General features: G+C 52.6%; 1 protein-coding gene across 4 annotated transcripts in view; it reads right to left on the bottom strand.

Moving 5' to 3' along the window:
- PSD2 (pleckstrin and Sec7 domain containing 2) overlaps positions 1 to 13,096 on the bottom strand; it is a 53,610-nt gene extending 40,514 nt beyond the window's left edge. For 3 of the 4 annotated variants that reach the window (XM_032847560.1, XM_032847563.1, XM_032847562.1), the window contains exon 1: positions 6,181 to 6,374. The gene's annotated coding sequence lies outside the window, so the exon portion shown is untranslated. Of the gene's footprint in view, positions 1 to 6,180; positions 6,375 to 12,913 lie in introns of those variants that run through there. The other variant, XM_032847561.1, reaches the window with a different exon arrangement.
- Positions 13,097 to 18,505: the final 5,409 nt, after the last annotated feature.

Genomic DNA, 18,505 nt, shown 5'->3' with positions numbered 1-18,505 from the left:
TCCAGAGGGGTGAGTCCTCTGCTTTCTGGGTCAACAAGGGACTCGGCTGCTCTGGCTAAGAGACCGGCCATTGCTCTGTCTTCCTAAAGCTTCATAGGGTACCTGGGACTCACTCAGCTTCTTGAGCCCCATTGGACCCATGAGCCGGCAGACCGAAAGCAGAACATCAAGAACTATAATGGACTAAGTGAGCAAAGTCCTCCCAGTCATCCCCACGTCAGCTAACACGCCTGACTGAGGGTGGATCTGGGGCCTCCATCTCTGAGCAGCCGCTGCCCACCCCAGCCCACAGTCTGGCTCAACAGCCAGGAGAGATGAACCAAGAAACCTCATCCTCCTTTCTCTCTGCCCAAGTTTTACTTAACTCTTACTCCCTAGATCCTCATATTCTGTCTGCCCCCACCCCTCAAAACCCCTCTATGTCTCTGCATCTTCCCCTCTGACCTTTCCCCCACCCCCTCCCCAACCTCATAATGCTGTTGCCCCATTTGTCCCCACCCCTACGGGGTACCCTGTCATCCTCTTCTCCCCCTCTCCTCACCTGTTCCTGTCTCTGCTTTAGGACTTCAGCACAGGGTCTGACCAAGGTTGTGGTCTCTTTGAGGCAGGATAAAGGCAAGCAGCATGTCCATGAAGCCAGCAGGTGTGAAATGGGCTGTAGGAGGCCATTCCACTGTGACTGCCCGAACCCATCATTGAGAGAGTCCCTCCTATTCAGCCATAGCCCACTGCCAGAAGATGTGGGACCTGGTCAACAGCCTCACCCCTTGATGGCAAGCACATGGGGTGATGGCAAGCACAAGGGGATAGGACAGAAAGAGAGGAGTCAAGAATGACAACAGCATCTGGGCCCTGAGCTCTGGGAAGCTCAGAGCCATTCCTGAGATGGGGAAGACTGGGCAGAGCAGGTCTAGGGAGGAATATCGGGATCTCAACTTTGGACAAGTTGAGTTTGAAGGGTCTACTAGACATGACAGTTGAGATGTTAAAAAAGCTACTGGAGCCCAGAAGACAGCTCAAAATTGGGGGTACAAATGTGGGAACTGGCAGCACGTGGGAAGGTGTAGCCACAGGACCGGATGGGGTTGGCACAGGAGTGGAAGAAGAGGGAGAAAATGGGCCGTGCAGGGACTGAGTCCTGGGACACCGCCATGTGCAGAGGTGGGGGCAGGGTGGAGCGGAAGGAAACTGAGTAGGACCAACCATGAGGCCAGAGGCAAACAAGAAAGGATATGTTGGAAGTCAAAGAGAATATTTCAGGAATTGGAAGAAACTGAATGTGTCAGATGCTTCAGATGGGGACTGAGACTTGGCCACTAAGGGTAGCAACAGAGAGGTCTGTGGTGACCTTGAGAAGAGCAGTCAGCAGAAGGGGGTGAAAGCCCAGTTGGAGTGGAGTCCAGAGAGAGAGTGGAAGGAGGACCAAGAGATAATGAGTCCTGACAACCCTTCTGGGGAGCTTGGCTACGAAGGAGAACAGAGATGCAGCAGCTGCTGGACAGAGAACACAAGACAGCCACCTTGTAAGACAGAAGAAACAAGAGCAAGGGCTTGCTGATGGAAGGATCTAGTACGGGAGGAACTGACAAGGCAGGAGGGTGCCCTGGCTGCAGCAATGCCCTCGAGCAGGCACTATGGGGGACAGTGTGTAGTGCACAAGGAGAGGGGCAACCTTAACCAGAGAAGGCCTCACCCCCAGCGACAGGAGGCAGGCAGAGCCATGGGGGCAGGAGCCGGTAGAATGTCACACTGCAAGTCTGGGAAAGTCCCTATTGCTTCTGTTTTCTCAAAGAAGTAGGAAGCAGGATCATCAGCTGAGAGGGAGGATGGGGAATGAGGGGCAAGAATTGAGGGTAGCAGACAAAGTGTGAAATAGTCAGCTGGTAGTGGGAAAGGAGATGGCCTCAGGACCTATGGTGGGAATGCCGGACAGCGCTAAGGACTCACCTGAAGCTCACAGTTTTGAGGCAATTTCAAGTGAGACAGGTCTGGGTTGTGGTTTTTCTCAGCCCTGCTCAGCTGTTCAGGGGCAGATATAGAGCAGGCTGGGTGGCTGGGCGTTGGATTTAACCAGGGCTGGGGTTTCACCAAGAAAGTGTGAAGAAGGGGCACCTGGGTGGTTCAGACGGTTAAGTGTCTGCCTTCAGCTTGGGTCATGGTCCCAGGGTCCTGAGATCAAACCCCACATTGGGCTCCCTGCTCAGTGGGGAGTCTGCTTCTCCCTCTCCCACTCCCCCTTCTTGTGTTCCCTCTCTTGCTGTGTCTCTCTCTGTCAAATAAATAAATAAAATCTAAAAAAAAAGAAGCGTGAAGAAGTAAATGAGGTAAGGGAGTTGGGGGTCCACATAGAAGGGGTTATTCTGAATTTTAGAGTGGCCCCGGGCCTGTGCTCAATCTTCCTCCCCTGCTGGTGCCTGAAAGCCCCCCACCCATTCCCTGCTGTGAGTCATGAGTGGCCTTCCCTCTGCCCTCATCCCAAAATGAGCCTCTGAGAGGGCGGCCACAGGCAGCCATCAACACCTGAGGAATGAGCTTCCCACACACCGTTCCTCTGACCTGGAGAGTAACGTGGATCCCACATACTCAAAACTTCATCCTTCGTCACTCTTCCCAGGCCATCACAACACAGCTCCCTACATCGAGTCAGACGCCAGTGCCTATTTTTTCGACCTCTTCCATCTCTCCTTATCCTCCTCTCCACCTCCCTCCTGCAACATCCAGGTCCCAGCAGGGCCACAGCACCACCAACTCCATTCCCACCATGCATTCCCTCTACATGCCATACAGAGCAGCCCCAAATTCAGTGCCCGCCCTCTCATCCTGGGCCACGTCATGGCAGTCGGACTGATCCTTATCCACCACACTGGCCCTGCCAATTCCCCTCCATCCTCTTCACACACAACCTGTCCAATTACTCTCCTCTCTAAAGACCTTGGTGGCTCCCAGTTCTTTGGAGAAAGGGCCAGCTCATCAGCCCACATTCCAGGCCCCACTTCCTTTCTTCCTCTCTTGGACCCCTCCATCCCCTCTCCCCTCACTACTTCCTGCCCCCAGTTGTGGCTCACCCCCACACCACCCCTGAGGTTGGGAGATCCTTGAAGGCCTCATCAGTGTCTGCTGAATCACCCTTCTCCAGTACGTGGTCTGAAGTACGAGCTCAGTCAGTTTTGCTGACCTGGTGTGTGGATGACCAGGTGGGTGAAGCTTCTGGAAGTGGAAAGAGAGAAGAATGGAGTGAAACAAAGGGATTCTTTAGCCAAGTGACCTCACTTAGCTGACCGCCTATTACAGGACTCCTGAAGAGAGAAGCACCAAGAAGGAGGCAAACATGGCCTATGGGAAACTCTTGCCAACAAATGTTTAAGGTGGATCTACTCGTGAGCAGGCAACAAGACAAATTCAGAATGTGGGACATTCTATAGGAAGAGTGTCAATCAAAAATGACAATGTGACAAAAGACCGGGGTGAAGGAGGGAAGACAGGACAATTGTTCCAGATCAAAGGAGACATAACTAACTGTGATGTGTGATCCTTGAACAAAACTTGTTTTTAAAACAGCTATAAAGGATATTACTGGTACAACGAGAGGAATTTGAGTATGGATTACATACTAGGTTAAACTGTATCATGGTTAAACTTCTTGAGTATGACAATATATAGTCATTATGTAGAAAAACGTCCTTGTCTCAAGAAACTCATGCTGAATTATTCAGAGGTGAAGTGTTAGGGTATCTGCAATTTACATTCAAAAGGTTCAGAGAGAGAAACACAAACGTTGGTAAAATGTCAACAGTGGGTAGATCTAGGTCTCTAGGGGAAGGGTATATAAGTGGATGTTCATTGCACTACCAGGTGTGATGAGACAAAAAATTAGGGGGGAAGGAAGGGAGTGGAGGGACACACCCCAAAGAGGGGAGCTCAAGGCCCCACTTGCCTGGACACAAGGCAGAGAGGCAGTCCTGCATTCCAGCAGGACATGGCCGGATGCTAGGGTCAGCTGGGGCCAGGCAGGCACAGCCCTGGAGTGGCTCACCACCTAAAAAGGGTCAGCTCCCAAGGAAGACTTACCAGCGAGCAGACACACTTAGAAGGACAAGGGCCCTGCAGAAAACAACCAGGTCCCAGGAAGACCAGCAAGGCAGCCCTACCCTACCTCTGCCTGAGCTGTGGCAAGAAGCCAGGTGCAGCCCAGCTCACCACTCCCCCCAAACACCCCTCAAGGGGCGACAGTCTGAGTGTATCCTCCTGTGTGAGGAGCCAGTCTAAATATGGAGCCCCAGACATAAGATGCCGCTCAAAACAGATTTTCCTGGAAAAGACCATCTGGCAAAGGATGTCTAGAACATCTTCCGTAATGGGAGCCAGTGTCATTTTCCTGCAAGCAAATGTCCTGAATGGGAATGCCTTGATCCCACCTCTCTAGAAGACCCTAGCTTAGTGCCTCAGTTTCCCCCAAGATCACTCCCTTGCTCCATACCGAAAGGTACGCAGTCACCTCCCTCCTAACTTGCATCTCAGAGAAGAAGAAAATGAGACTGAGGACAGAGGTCCAAGCAGCAAACAGTTCTGCTCAGGTACGAATCCTCATTCTGCCACTTACTAAGTGACGCTGAACAGGCAACTTCTCCCTGAGCTTCAGTATCCACCTCCACAAAATGGGAATACTAGCAGTATCTCCCTCTAAAGCCAGTTTTATGAGAGTACTTAGCCAGTGGTAGTGCTCCATATATGGAAGCTCAGCGGGGTCATGTCCCCCGCTTGGAGACCCTCTCACTGCTCTCAGTATATTTCCCTATACATTGGGGAGAGGGAGCTCTGGGGTGGGCAGGTCCCTCCTCCAGAGATAGGAGGTGAGCAGGGGAGGGCAGCTGGCCCATCTTATTGATTCAGAGATCCCAGGTCACAGAACTTGTAGCTTCCCTGGGAGGCAGGGCTTCTAACCTTCCAGGTGGGGGGTGGAGAATGACTGTACTTGCTCAGGGATAGGGGTTGGGCTTGGAGGTAATCACAATGCCCCTTACCCTCTCTCCTTCAAGCTGCCTGAGTACCCCCCAATAAGCTGCTCTTGCATGCAGGGTCTGGAAGGAGTTAGGGGAACCTAAGAAAGTTCAAATCCCTCTCCTTAGACCTAGGCTGCCCATCTGCCCTGGACAAACCCTGAGCCCTCTCCCTGCTCTCCATTCACCCAGCCACCAAGCTCAGCCTGGCTTATGCTGAGCCTGCCAAGAATTTCAGACCCACTTCCATTGTGGCTACTGCTTCTGTTCCTAGTTTCCTTCCAGGCCCTCCCCAAGCCAAGATGGCCCCAAGACAAAGGGGTAGGCTGGGGCAGTGCCCACCCTGGGCTTGAGTGGAGACAATGTCCCAAGCTCTGATTCAGGGAGTCCCCAGATTTCTCCAGGGACAGCAACAGTCAGAATACCTCCTCTTAGGAGGGGGCCAGCTGGGTAGGGTGGTCCCCACATCTGGATTCCTTGCCCCACCCCAGCCCCAGCAGCAGGCTCTAAGGACCCCTCCCTCCCTGCGGCTGCCACGGCCATTATGGGCCTTCTCAGCGTTGCCCGCTGCCTGCCACGCCCCCACACAAGCCCCTTTTCTAGCAGCAGAGTCCAGAGCTGGGAAGGTCTGGCCAACAAGCCAGGCTGTCAAAGTTAGGAAACTGGAAACAGAAATAAATCCTCAAAGCTGCTTCGTGGTAAAGGTAGCTGCCAGCAGGCCCCGGCAACCACCCAACCCCCTGGGTCCCCTGCCACCAAGCTGCCATTGGCACCCCGTCAACACACACATGTAGCTCAGATTATACAAAAGGGGGGGGGCGGATCGGGAGGCAGAGCCCAGAAGGCAATCACCCTGCCTGGCCCTGACTGGCCCTGCAGGCTGGCCTGGGGTTCTCTGGTGGCTCCCCCTCTCCCTGGCCCAGACCTGGCCATCCCCGGGCTTCCCTCTCCCAGCCCCATCTCCATGACAACCGTATCCTTCGGATGCTCCAGCCGCCACGGAATTGATCTCAAAATGTAGCTTTGTTAGCAGACCCCGGCGGGCGTGGAGGGCGGAGGGCGACGCCCTCCAGCATGCATTTTCCCCCAGCATCCCCGCCTGGCCCCCAACCCCACTTCGGGAGAGGCAGGGTCCCGGGGAACGAGGGCCCTTGGGACCAGGTGGCCCCGCGGCCCCACTCACCGCTCCTGGTCCCAGTCGCTGGGTCCAGCCTCTCACGGCGGTGCCATGCGGAGGCCTCTGCTGGACTGACCGTCCCGCTCCGCCTCTGCCTGTCGGGACTCCCCGCGCCCGCTTCAGTCCCTTCAGGTGTCAAAGCCGAGGCTGTTGGAGAAGCTGAGCAGAGATGGGGGGACGGACGGCAGGAGGGAGGGAAGGAAGGAGAGAAGGAGGGAGGGAGGAGCGGGAAGGGCGGGGAAGGGCGGGGGAACTGCAGGCGGGCGGGTAGCGGGAGCAGAGCCGGAGGCGACAGCGGCCACTCTGGCTAGCCCTAAAGCCACGCCTCCGCTCCCAGGTCCCCACTGTGTGCCCTGACCCGGCCAGGGAGGGTGCGGCCAGCCCCTTCCCGTACAGCCCCGTGCCCCGGCCCTTTAAGAAAGTGGGGGAGGGGAGCGCTGCGAGGTTCTGCACCAGCCCCCCTTGCCCAGCCCGGCCCCAGCTGTCCTCTAACCCTGGGTCAGACCCAGCCACTGCTCCCCCAACCCTGCACTGCAGGACCCTTAGCCTCAGACCCTCAGGCTCTGCTCAGCCCTCCTCCAGCTGAAGGAGGGAACAGGTCCTTGTCCTGCTCCAAAGGTCTGTTCCTCCACTAACTCTTTGCCCTCCTCTCCCCACACAAGCCGGGAGACATCCTACCTGGGGTGGGGGATGAGGTGGACCATCTCAGAGATTGGTAAACTGAGCCTGCCCTACCTATCTACCTACTGAGACAGACAGAGAGACAGACAGACATGAGCCATGGGGTGAGAAGGGGGGGTCAGGACAGAAGATCAGACAAAGCAGAGAGAACCTGAGGGAGGAAGAGGGGAAGGGTGGATCCAATCAAGAATGCAGACTCCCAGCACCAGATCAGGGGGATAGGCTGCCTAGGCAGAGAGATACAGATGCTGTGGGCTGTGAAAACCATTTCTGGAGGGACCTGCCCCACAGTTCCCCTCATGCTGGTCACCACCTTAAAGACACCCCGCCACCCCGCCCAGAATCCTAGCTCTAAAGAAGGGTGAGAGGAATGCACTGGACTAGACACCCAGAAGGACTTCCTAGCCTTGAATCTCCTGCAGGGCAAGAGGCCACCTCTCACATAGGTAATAATGGGCCCCCACCTGTAGGGATCTACAGAGACCAGAAGCTGTGGGAACAGGGGAGGGTGAGTAGGTCCAGTTCCACTAAAGAGGGAGATCAGGGTAGAGTCAGCCCTACCACAGAAAGCCACTTTCTACAACTTTCCTTCCACTCCAGCCCCAGGAGCTGTTCACTGCACTGGGCTCCTTGCCATCTGAGATCTTTGCAGGTGTTCCACCCTCTGCCTGGTCAGGCCTTGATCCTGCTGTGCCTATTGAACTCCTACCCAGGACTCAAATCCCTGCTTAAATGCCCCTTCCCCAAAGAAGCTTTCTCTGACCTTCTTTTTACCCATACGCACACGGAATTAGGGGCCCTCTTCTTAGGGAGCAGAGGGTGAGAGAGGGGAGAGGATTTGCTGATCTATTAGGGTTGTCTAAGCTGTGCAGGATGGAGTAATTGGAGATGCAGGGTGCGAGCTGTGATTACTCTCCTCCTCTTCAAGCTGGGCCGCAGCTGAAGCTGGGGTTTCACCAACCATGGTGACATGGTGACACCTCCATTATTAACTGTATATCCACCATGTGCCAGAGTCCACAGTACATGCCTTCCGTGTGTTATATTTAACCCTCAGAACAATCCTATAAACCATTTTACAGATGAGAAAACTGAGGCCCAAAAGTACTGGCCGCTTGCTTAAGGTTCCAGGAGGTCTGATCCTGTGGACGCAGCTGGGCAGTTGAGAGAGCACTTGGCCCACAACTCTTTGCTGCCCATCAAAGCCAAGGAGATTGCCACACAGCCCAGAAACAAGGGGGCCACTCTATTTCAAGTGCCCAGGATCTTCTTGGAGGGCACAGAGGGAACAGGGCTTCCATGCTATCCTGCCCTCTAACCTTCTGCCCTCTGCTACCTGTAGGTAGGGATTGGGGGGCAACCAACAGGAACCATAGGCAAAGAAGGAGTCACAGGGCTTCATTTCCACATTCCCCATGCTCAGGACCCATGACCTCAAGTCACAGCTGGACAACATTTCTGAGCCTCCACTTCCTCAACTACCCAGTAAGGATGGTAATATCCCTCTCTTGTGGGGCTGGGGTGGGATGAAAGGAGCTGTTATGCTGAGTGCCCACCCACCCACCCAAGACCTGGCACCCGAGGCACTCAAAGGGCTGTGGTTATTCCAGCTGTAACGAGGGACTTGCTCATGGAATGAATCGTTTACTCTCTGTCCACCTAGATGGACTGTGAGCCCCCTGAAAGCAAGGTCTTTCTTGTTCTCAAGGTATGCTCAGTACCTAATGCAATAACTCTATGCGAAAGGAAAGAAAGGAGGTAGGGAGGGAGATAGAGCTGTCTCCCTGCTTAATTTGCCACACAGAACCCCATCCCTCGCCTGGGTCTGCTCCCCACGACTGGCAGCTCTGGGAGCCTGTTGCACTGGGCACAAGCTGGCCAGGGCCAGAGGCCTGGATTCTGATCTAACCTTGTGGCTTCCTAGCTGTGCAACCACAGGCAGCTAGATCTCCTCCCTGAATCTCACTTAACTGTGTAATGTGCAACTAGCCCAAAGGGCTGTCATGAGCCCACGGATGGCCTCTTGTGTGATAGGAGCACTGGACACAAGAGAGAGATTTACTGTGTAGCTACTTTCCCGTGTAGCTACTTTCACCTCTTGGAAGAGTACAGCTTCGGCTAAAAGCACTACATTCCTCACCCTCCCTCCAGCGCAAAAAAGAATCAGCAGCTTCTCCCGCTTCCTCCAAGTGATGCCCTTTCCTTCTCCCCAACCTTTCCCTGCCCACCTGAAGGTGATTCTCAGGAAGGCAGGTGCTAGAGGCTGGACAGAGGCAAGGGGCCCAGTTCTCAGCCCATGCAACCCAGCACAGCCTGCCAGGGCGAGGCCTCTACCTGACCTCCTGCCTCCCCAGACCCAGGCAGGGCCTCCTCCTCTTCCTCACCCTGAACAGAGTGGTGCATCCAGGGAAGAGAAGAGGCAAGGACCTGAGACCTAGCACCAGGAGAAAGGCATATGAGTCCAAAGGGGGTTTGGCCCAGAGAGCTCCTGCAACACCCAGGGCTCCCATCTTCCAGCTGGTAGACTGAGGCCAGGGAATGAGAGGCTGGGTAGGGATTCCACAGGCCAATCCTGGAGGACTCAGTGAGCACCTGCTGTGCACCCAGCCACGCTCCAACCCTGCCCTTGCCCCTTCGCCCCCAAGATAAAGCCTCCAGCCCACCTGTCCAGTGTTCTCTCTTGACACCTCACACTTCAAATGTGATGCTCTAGGCCCCCACCCACCTTAGACACCACAACCATTTCTAATAACCTCACTTTGCTTATGCTGGTCCCCTGCCTAAGATGCCTTCTCTTCATTCACTCTCTCTTGTTAATTCCTCCCAACTCTCCAGCCCCCTCGAGCTATTGGGCCATTCATTTTCCCCCATTATAGCAAAGTTCTTTGAAGAAGTTGTCCATGCTTTCCAATTTCTTTCCCATTCTCTCTTGAACTCACTCCCATCTGACTCTCATCCTCTCACCCACACTTATTCCAATGATGCTGCTCCTCAAGGTCACCAACACAGCTAATGAGTACAGATGTACAGGTTGGACACTGCACCAAGGCACCTGGGGTACATAACGGGTGGAGAAGGAGCGGAAATCCAGCTGTGCCTGGTACAAGGGTACATCATGCTGGGAAGAGACACCTTTTCTTTTACACTGAGGTATCTCCCTTTTGTGTGCCTGCACACTGGGTCCACCTAGAGGAGCTGCCTCTTTCTCCTGTTTGTACAAAGGGACTAGATATACTGACTGGTACCTGGTCCCTAATGACCACTGTGATGCCAAGTCCAAAAGTCAATTCTCACACCTCATCTTAACTTATTGGCAGAATCTGCCACACTAGACCACCCTCCCTCCTTGAAACAGTTCCTCCTGCTGGCTTCCAGGATGCCTGTTGCCCTCCAGTATCCCTGCCTGTACCTTGTAACCTTTTCAGCTGATTCCCTATGAGATCTGCTTTCGAAACACATCTCCAATTGTCCACTGCCCATCAGCTGGCAGCAGCCACCATCGCCTCTCACCAGGATTGTTATTGTCGTCTCCTCAGTGGTCCCTCTGCTTGCACCCCATCCCACTACTGACATTCCCAACATGTCACTAAGAGTTAAAGCAAAGCCTTACAATGACTACAGGTTCCTACATGATCTGGGCCCCACTACCTGTCTGACCTCACTCCTTTCTAGCCACAGGGGCCTCCTTGATGATCTTCTAACACATCAGGCACATTCCCACCTCAGGGCCTTTGCACTTGCTTTGCCCTCTACCTGAAACTCCTCCCCCAGGAGGCTGCATGGCTTACCCCTCACCTCCTTCAGTTCTCTGCCTAAAATACCACCAGTCTCCCCTTGGCCTGATTGCTTTTCCTCCAGAACACATATTTATATCCTACATACCTATTTGCTTATTCTGGTTATCATCTGTCTTCCTACCACTACTATCATCACTAGACCATAAGCTCCAGGAGAGCTGGAAATCTGTTCACCTCTGTACACCCAGGGACTAGAACATTGCCTGGCACATAGCATGTACTCGGTAAAAAGCTCAGATAATGAGCACACCAGCAGATAAAGAAAGAAAATAACTACAGATACTAATATGTACTCTGAAAAAAAGAAAATGGGGATGTGATGACCCCTAGCTAGAAGAGTGGGAGCGCCTTCAGCCAAGTGGCCAGAGGAGGCCTCGCTAAGGATGGGCCCCCAGACTGGGCACATGCCCTCTGGGCTCACACAGCACCACCATCTCCCCCATCACAGCACACATCACTGTGCCATTACTGTCCAAACTGGATAGTCCATAAGGGCAAGGACCCTTCCCACTCTTCTCTGGGTTCCCAATTCCTCAGAGCCCAGGGCCAGCATACAGTAGGCACTCAAAGGGTGATAAAGCCAAAGAACGGATGGATAAGAGGTCATGGTCAGATCCATGCATGAGTCACAGGACTGTAACGGAGCCCAAGGTAGGGAAGCTGTGCGGTGAGGAAAAAGCAGGAAGCCACAGAGGCCTCAGGTGGAATCCTCGGAACCTTGGGGTCTCCTCTGTATAATCCCCCACATTACCTAGGACTTCTATGTCAGCTGAGAGGGAGTGTGGGGAGGAAAAGCCATTCTCACTGGCCATCCCGTGACCAGGACGATGATGATTCACCCATATGTTTAACAAACCTTTACTGAGCAACTCCTGCCTGTTCTGTGCCAGGCCACGGGAGGAGGGGGGGGCGGGCCCAGATAAAGTCCCTCGCTCCGTAGCTCACAGCCTATCAGATGATTTCCCAGAGGAAACACCCCTGTAGGTTGAGTTTCCAGGAGCTGGCGACTTCTCTGCTTCACCCTAATCATCACAAAATGAGATCAATTTTTAAATACGAGTTTTAGGAGTCTCCTACCTACTACCTCCCCGGACTGTGAACTCCAAAGAGGACAGGAACTGGGTCTTGTTACTGCTGGATCCCTAGCATCAAGCACAGGCCCGGAGCATTGTTGGAGCTCCATACATACTTGCTGAATGCACGGATGAAGGAAGGAATGAGTGGGAGGATATAAGCAGAACCTGCGGAGAGCAGAGATTTGGGCTTGCAGCCAAGTGAAGGACACGTGGGGGAAAGGCCACAACAGCTGAGCAGGCCTGAGATGCTGGAAGGTTTCTGGGAGAAGAGCAACGCCAGGGGCAGGAGGGAAAGGAGAGGGGAGACTGCTCAACCTCCAAGAGTTGCCTGTCCTACCCCCACCCCCCAGCAAACAGGGCCCTGACAGCACTGGTCCAGGGCTAGTGGACAAAACCCCATAAGGAGTGCCAGGGACTTGAAGTACCTAGAGCCAGCCGGCTGTGGGCCCAGGGCACAGGCAAAGCCTGGCCCAGAACTTTGTCTGAAGGCCTTTGTGGGCCTCTGGGAGCCTGTCCAGGAGGATGCCGGGAACTGGCTAGGGTGCTATGGGGTGAGCACTGTCCTGCTTCCGGAGGTCCAGCTGACCCTCCAAGCCTGGGTTATGGGGATTAGCAAGAGGATCCCTGTCTGCCGCCCAAATCCTTATCCTTGGAGAGAAAACACCACCTTAACCCAGGAAGTCCTGGCTCCTAGGATTAGAGTGACCAGTGGATCTCATCCTGGTAACTGAGACTCAGGGAAAAGGCAGCTCCGCTAGAGGATGCAGAAAGTTCGGGTTGAAGCTGACCCTCCCCTCACCCAGCTTTCGTCACCAACCTCCCCTTCCCCGCTCTCAGGACGCCCAGCGGCAGAGAAGAGGGAACACGCGGACTCCTGGCCTGGGAGGCGCCTCCAGCCGCAAGTTCCCGGGAGGGCGTGCTCGGTACTCGTGCGAAGCCCAGGAGGCTCTCTGCTTCCCTCTGCTGGCCGCATCCAGAATTACCAGAGCGTCACGCGTCATCAGGCCAAGCCAGGTACCTGGGTGCTCCGTGGCGGGCAGCCCCCCTCTCAATCTTTCATCAAAAGAAGAGACTAGAGGTCATATGGGTCATCCCCCTGCCTCAGCACCAGGCCCAGCCATGCCCCGAGGCCCTCTCTAACCGGCCTCCGTGCTCGGATGTTCGCTCCTTCTGGCAGTCCTTTACCTGGTCCAACCTGAGTATTTTCTCAACTTGACCCAGGCTGTCTCTGAAGGCCACGCTCTTCCAAAATAAGGATGGAAAACTGAGGCTCCACCGACTATGCCATGGTGACCCAGGCCCCGTCTTCTTTGGAACTGAGGGGAATGCAGATACCTCCCCCCACCGCAGCCGGTAAGGCTGGAGTCTAACCCGCCGAGGTCCGACAGGCCGCCCTGCCCAACCCCTTCCGGAGCCCTTATTTAAGCAGTCCAGCCAAGAATGAGTTCTTTTGGGGTCAGGGCGTCACCTGCTGGTGGCTACGAGAACTGCACCTGTCCCGCTAGGCACAACCACTGGCCAGAAAAGACCTCCGATAATAATCCAAGCAGCTGATTTTTATTAAGAGTGTTCCGTGAGCCAGGTTCATACTGAGTTCTTGGCATTATCTCACTTCACACATTATCTCATTTCATCCATACAGAAACCCGAGGAGGTAGACAGCATTCACTCCATCTCACCTATGAGGACCTTGCAGCTGGGAAAGTTAAGTGTCCTACCCCAGAACATACCTCTAGCAAGTGGCAGAGCCCAAGGAGATCTCGTTCACGTGCACTGGGGCAGGAGGGAAATGACAGACCAGGAGTTAGCTCTTTGGGGAAGAGCTCTGCCTTCCCACTTCCCACCCAAACTTGGGCACAATCCAGCTCAGCCTAGCTTGCTCCTGGCAGAGCTGGATCTGTCTGGCCTACACCAGTAGGGTCCATGCCCCTCTCCCCTGACAGAGTGAGAGCTTGTGTAGTGCAGAGCCAACACAAAGCTGCTCCCTTTTCCCCTCCATGCAGCACTAATAATGGACTGCTCGCCCCTGCGATTTGAGACTGCCTCTGGGGCCACCCACTCCACACACGTTGCAGACCCTACACTCAGCCCCTCCCTCACTTCCCAGTTCATGAGCTGCAGCAGGTACAGTGTAAGTGGTAGCAAGGGACAGAAACCAGCTTCCCAAAAAAGAGGCTTAAGTGAATGAAAAATCCTAGGACCAGAGCCAGCTGCAGGTAGTACTGTCTCTAGGCTCCCAAATGTCTTTCTCCAAACCTGTAGCCCAGTATTCCTCTATGTTGGCTCCATTTCCAGGCAGGCTCTTCCCACAAAGTAATAAAATGGGTAAGTAAGGCACCTCTGAGCTTATGTCTACCTTTGAGGGAAGAAGCCTTCTCTATCCCAAGGATATATGCCAAAGTCTCAAAATTCAATCTCATTGACCCAGCCAGTGACATAGACCCAGGCCTCAATCAATCACTGTGGCCTGCAGGGTCCCTGCTCCCCTGGGAGTGAGGAGTGGGGTCAGCCCAGGAGATCCATATGCCCTGGTCGGGGGAGCAGAAATGTCCCAAAGGCAAACAAGGGGAGAGTTACCAGGAGCAGTCAGACGGCTGCTGCACAGCAAATAGCAATCATGTCCATGACCCCCAGCCACACCAGAAGCCCACCCTTTCTTGGTTCCATTGACTTTTTAGATTGCAGACCGCTTCCCAAATTATCACGCTTTCTTTCTTCATTCCTTCTTTCAACAAATTTTTATTGAGTCCCTACGTGTACCAACCACTATACTAGGTGAATCAGAGAGGGAAATCCATGGCCTCCAGGAACACGCCTAGCGGAGGTGAGACTAGAAAAGAAACAATAAATACAAGAAATAAATAAAATTTGTAATAGAGACAGTGGCAAGTACTACAGGAGGAAATACGCCAGCATAGAGAGGATAAGGAGGGTGGGCAGGGTGACAGGTATCGCAGCTTCAAACAGAACACTACCAGAAGACTCTGAAAAAGTGATTTTAAGGAAAGATAAGAAAGGGGTAAAAGAATTTGTCATGTAGATATGGGGGGGAGGGAGGGTTCCAAGGACCAGGAATAGCCAGCACAAATGCTCTGAGATGGGAGTGTGCTTGGCTTGTTCTTGGAACAGCAAGGAGCAAAGGGAACAAGCAGAGCCTGTAGGGGGTGAGGCACAGAGATGGCAGGGACCCAGTGATGTAGAGCTGTGCCACCTGTGTGAGGGTTACGGCTTTGAGTCTTAGTGACATGAGGAACCACCCAAAACCTGGGGCAAAAAACTGACCCGATCTGAGTTGTATTTTTCTTTTAAAATATTTATTTATTTATTTATTTATTTATTTATTTATTTATTTATTTAACACACAGAGAGAGAGATCACAAATAGGCAGAGAAGCAGGTGGAGAGAGAGGCGGAAGCAGGCTCCCTGCTGAACAGAGAGCCTGATGCAGGGCTTGAGCCAAAGGCGGAGGCTTAACCCCCTGAGCCACCTAGGCGCCCCCTGACTTATATTTTTAAGGGATCCCTTTAGTTGTTGTGTTGGGGATAGACTGGAGGGGTCAGGGCTGAGCCTAGAGACCAGTTAGGAGGTTACTGCCAAACTCCAGGACTGGGGAGGTAGCTGTGGAGCTGGGGAGAATTAAGCAGATTCTAGATGTATTTCGAAAGTAAATCCAGTAAGATGAGTTGAGGGATTGGGTGTGGGGTATAAGAAAAAGAGAAGTCAAGAGTGAAGGAAAATCTGAGGGCCTGAACAATGGGAAGGACAGAATTGCCAGGAACTACGGTGCAGAAGTGGGGAAGACCATGTCTGAGGGAGGGAAGCAAGTGCTCTGCTTTGGACATGTGGAGTTTGAGCTTTCGGTCACCCAAGCCGGGGATGTCAGGTAGGTGGATAGAGCCGTGAGAAAGGGCTGGCCTAGGTGTACATTCAGGAGGAGTAATGAGGCCACCCAGAGGTGGGGGTGCGTGTGTCAGAGGGCCAAGGATGGAGCCCTGAGAGCCTCCCACATTCAGAGGTCGGGAAGGAGAAAGGGGAGAAACAAGAACAGAGACTGAGAAGGAGCATCTGGGGGGAGACAGGAAGCAGGAGAATGTGGGGTCCTATAAGCCAAAGGAAGATAGACCAAGTCAAACGGTCCTGATGGATCGAGTGAGATGACCATGGAAAGATGACCACTGGATTTAGCAACATGGAAGTCACAGGGGTCTCTACAAGAGCCATCTGCATGGGAAGGGTTGGGGTAACCTGATTAGAAAGAGACCATGAAATAACAATTAACAAGCTTCACAGCAGCCAAAAGGTGGAAATAACTTCAGTGTCCATTGACAGATGAATGGATAAACAAAGTGTGGTGTCTAATGCAATGGAATATTATCCAGCCTTAAAAAGGAAGGAAATTCTGGGGCACCTGGGTGGCTCAGTGGGTTAAACCTCTGCCTTCAGCTCAGGCCATGATCCCAGGGTCCTGGGATGGAGCCCCAAATCAGGCTCTCTGCTCAGCAGGGAGCCTGCTTCTCCCCCTCCCCTCTCTCTGCCTGCCTCTCTGCCTACTTGTGGACTCTGTCTCCCAAATAAATAAATAAATAAATAAAAAGGGAAGGAAATTCTGGGGCACCTGGGTGTCTGTCAAATAAATTTTTAAAGAAGGCGGGGAAGGAAATTCTGGGGCACTTGGGTGGCTCAGTAGATTAAGCGTCTGCCTTTGGCTCAGGTCATGATCCCAGGGTCCTGGGAGGGAGCCTGGGGTTGGGCTTCCTGCCCAGCAGGGAGCCTCCTTCTCCCTCTCCCTCTGCAACTCCTCCTGCTTGTGCCCTCTCTCTCTGTCAAATGAATAAATAAAATCTTTTTTTAAAAAGCAGGGAAATTCTGACATATGCTAAGACAGAGATGAACCTTGAAAACATGATGTGAAGTGAAAGAAACCAGACACCAAAGGACAAATATCGTATGTTTCTTCCTACAAGAAATATCCAGAATAGGTAAATTCAGAGAAACAGAAAGTAAAATGGAGGTTACCAGGAACTGGGGGAGAGGGAATGGAGAGTTATTATCTAGTGGGTGCAGAGTTTTTGTTGGGACGATGAAAACGTTCTAGAAATAGTGGTGATGTCTGCGCATTTGTAACACACCTAATGCCACTGAATCACACACTTAAAAATGGTTAAGATATTAACTTTTATGTTATGTATATTTTACCACAATAAAAAATAAGGTGGGCTTCAAAAAAATAATCATAAAGAATTCGTTAAGCATCTGCTGTGTGCTATAGACACTGAGCCAAGGCCTGGGGGCTGTAAGCACACTGGGTGCCCACATGGGCTCCAACAAGAGATATCCCAGCTCCACCTTTGTTCTCTTTGTTCTTTGGACCCCTGGGCAAGTATCTGGAGGACTGACTTGAAATGCTGGTTGTGTGGGGATTCCAGAGGCTGTTTGGTGAATGCTGTCCTGAGACCATGGTGGAAAGCCACAGCTGGATCCAAGTTCCATGGCTTTGTACCTGGTGGAGTCCTCACCATCAAAGATTATGGGCCAATCAAATAGGACAAAGACAAAAGGAGATCTTCAGAAGCATGCCACCAAGCTCTGCCCTTGGGCCTGGACTTATCTGGTCCATAGGTTTTTTTGTTTTTGTTTTTGTTTTTGTTTTTGTTTCTGTTTCTGTTGTTGTTGTTGTTTTACCAATAACTTGAATGAAGACCTAGAGGCATGCTCAACGTGTTTGCAGAAACTGGAAGATGGAGGGAGATGACATGAGAAGGCAGAAAGAGGCAGAAGAGTAAGTAGTTAAGATTATAATGTCTGGATCCAGACTTCCCGGGTTCTAATCCCAGCTCATTTATGACTCAGTCAACTTGGGAAAGTCACTTAACTTCTCTGTGTTTCCATTTCCTCACCTCTCAAATGGGGCTAACAACAGCTCGCTGGTAGGGTTGTTCTGAAGTCTGAGTGAGGCAGTTCCATGTCTGGCGTGGGGTAAGTGTATGGGGGTGTGCTACTCTCTCCCTTATCAGGCCTGGCTGGAGGGTTAAGTCAAAACTAACAAGATGGAATTTAATGAGAACAAATGGAAAAGCTGACATTCAGATTCCAACAAAGCAATTGTACAAATTCAGGGTCAAGAAGACTTGGCTGGGCATCCATCCATTCATCTGTCCCTGAGAAACAGCCCAAGGTGTCCAGTGATTTCCAGGGCAATTGCAGCCAACCCTGTTATTATGACCTTCAGTGGTATTCACTGAGATACAGCATCCAAGACCAAAGAGGTGACAACCTCATCAGGTTACAAGCTTCGAACTCAGTGGTGATCACCCTTTGTCAGGGGAGGGTGGGGGTGGTGTGCAAGCATTTTGTAGAAAAGTTGTACAGTTTCTTATAAAACTAAACACACAACTACCCTATGACCTAGCAATTCCACTTCTATTTCAAGAGAAATGAAAACATATGTTCACACAAGGACTTGTACTGGAATGTTCATAGCAGCTTTATTTACAATGGCCCCAAACTGAAACCAGCCCGGGTGTCCATTGAGAGGCAAGAGGATTAACAGACTGTTACACATCCATACAATAGAATTCTACTCGACAATAAAAAGGAACACACTACTGGGGCGCCTCAGTTAACCGTCTGCCTTTGGCTCAGACCATGATCCCAGGGTCCTGGGATCGAGCCCCACATATGGCTCCTTGTTCAGCTGGGGGGCCTGCTTCTTCCTCTCCCTCTCCCTCTGTTCCCCACTCCCTGCCAGCTCATGCAATCTCTCTCTCTCTCTTTCAA

The sequence above is a fragment of the Lontra canadensis genome, unplaced genomic scaffold (genome assembly GCF_010015895.1).
Source record: "Lontra canadensis isolate GAN:19392208 unplaced genomic scaffold, GSC_riverotter_1.0 scaffold189, whole genome shotgun sequence".
Lineage (NCBI taxonomy): Eukaryota > Metazoa > Chordata > Mammalia > Carnivora > Mustelidae > Lontra > Lontra canadensis.
The sequence above is the reverse complement of the archived record's forward strand: the minus strand, read 5'-3'. Positions and strand labels throughout refer to the sequence as shown.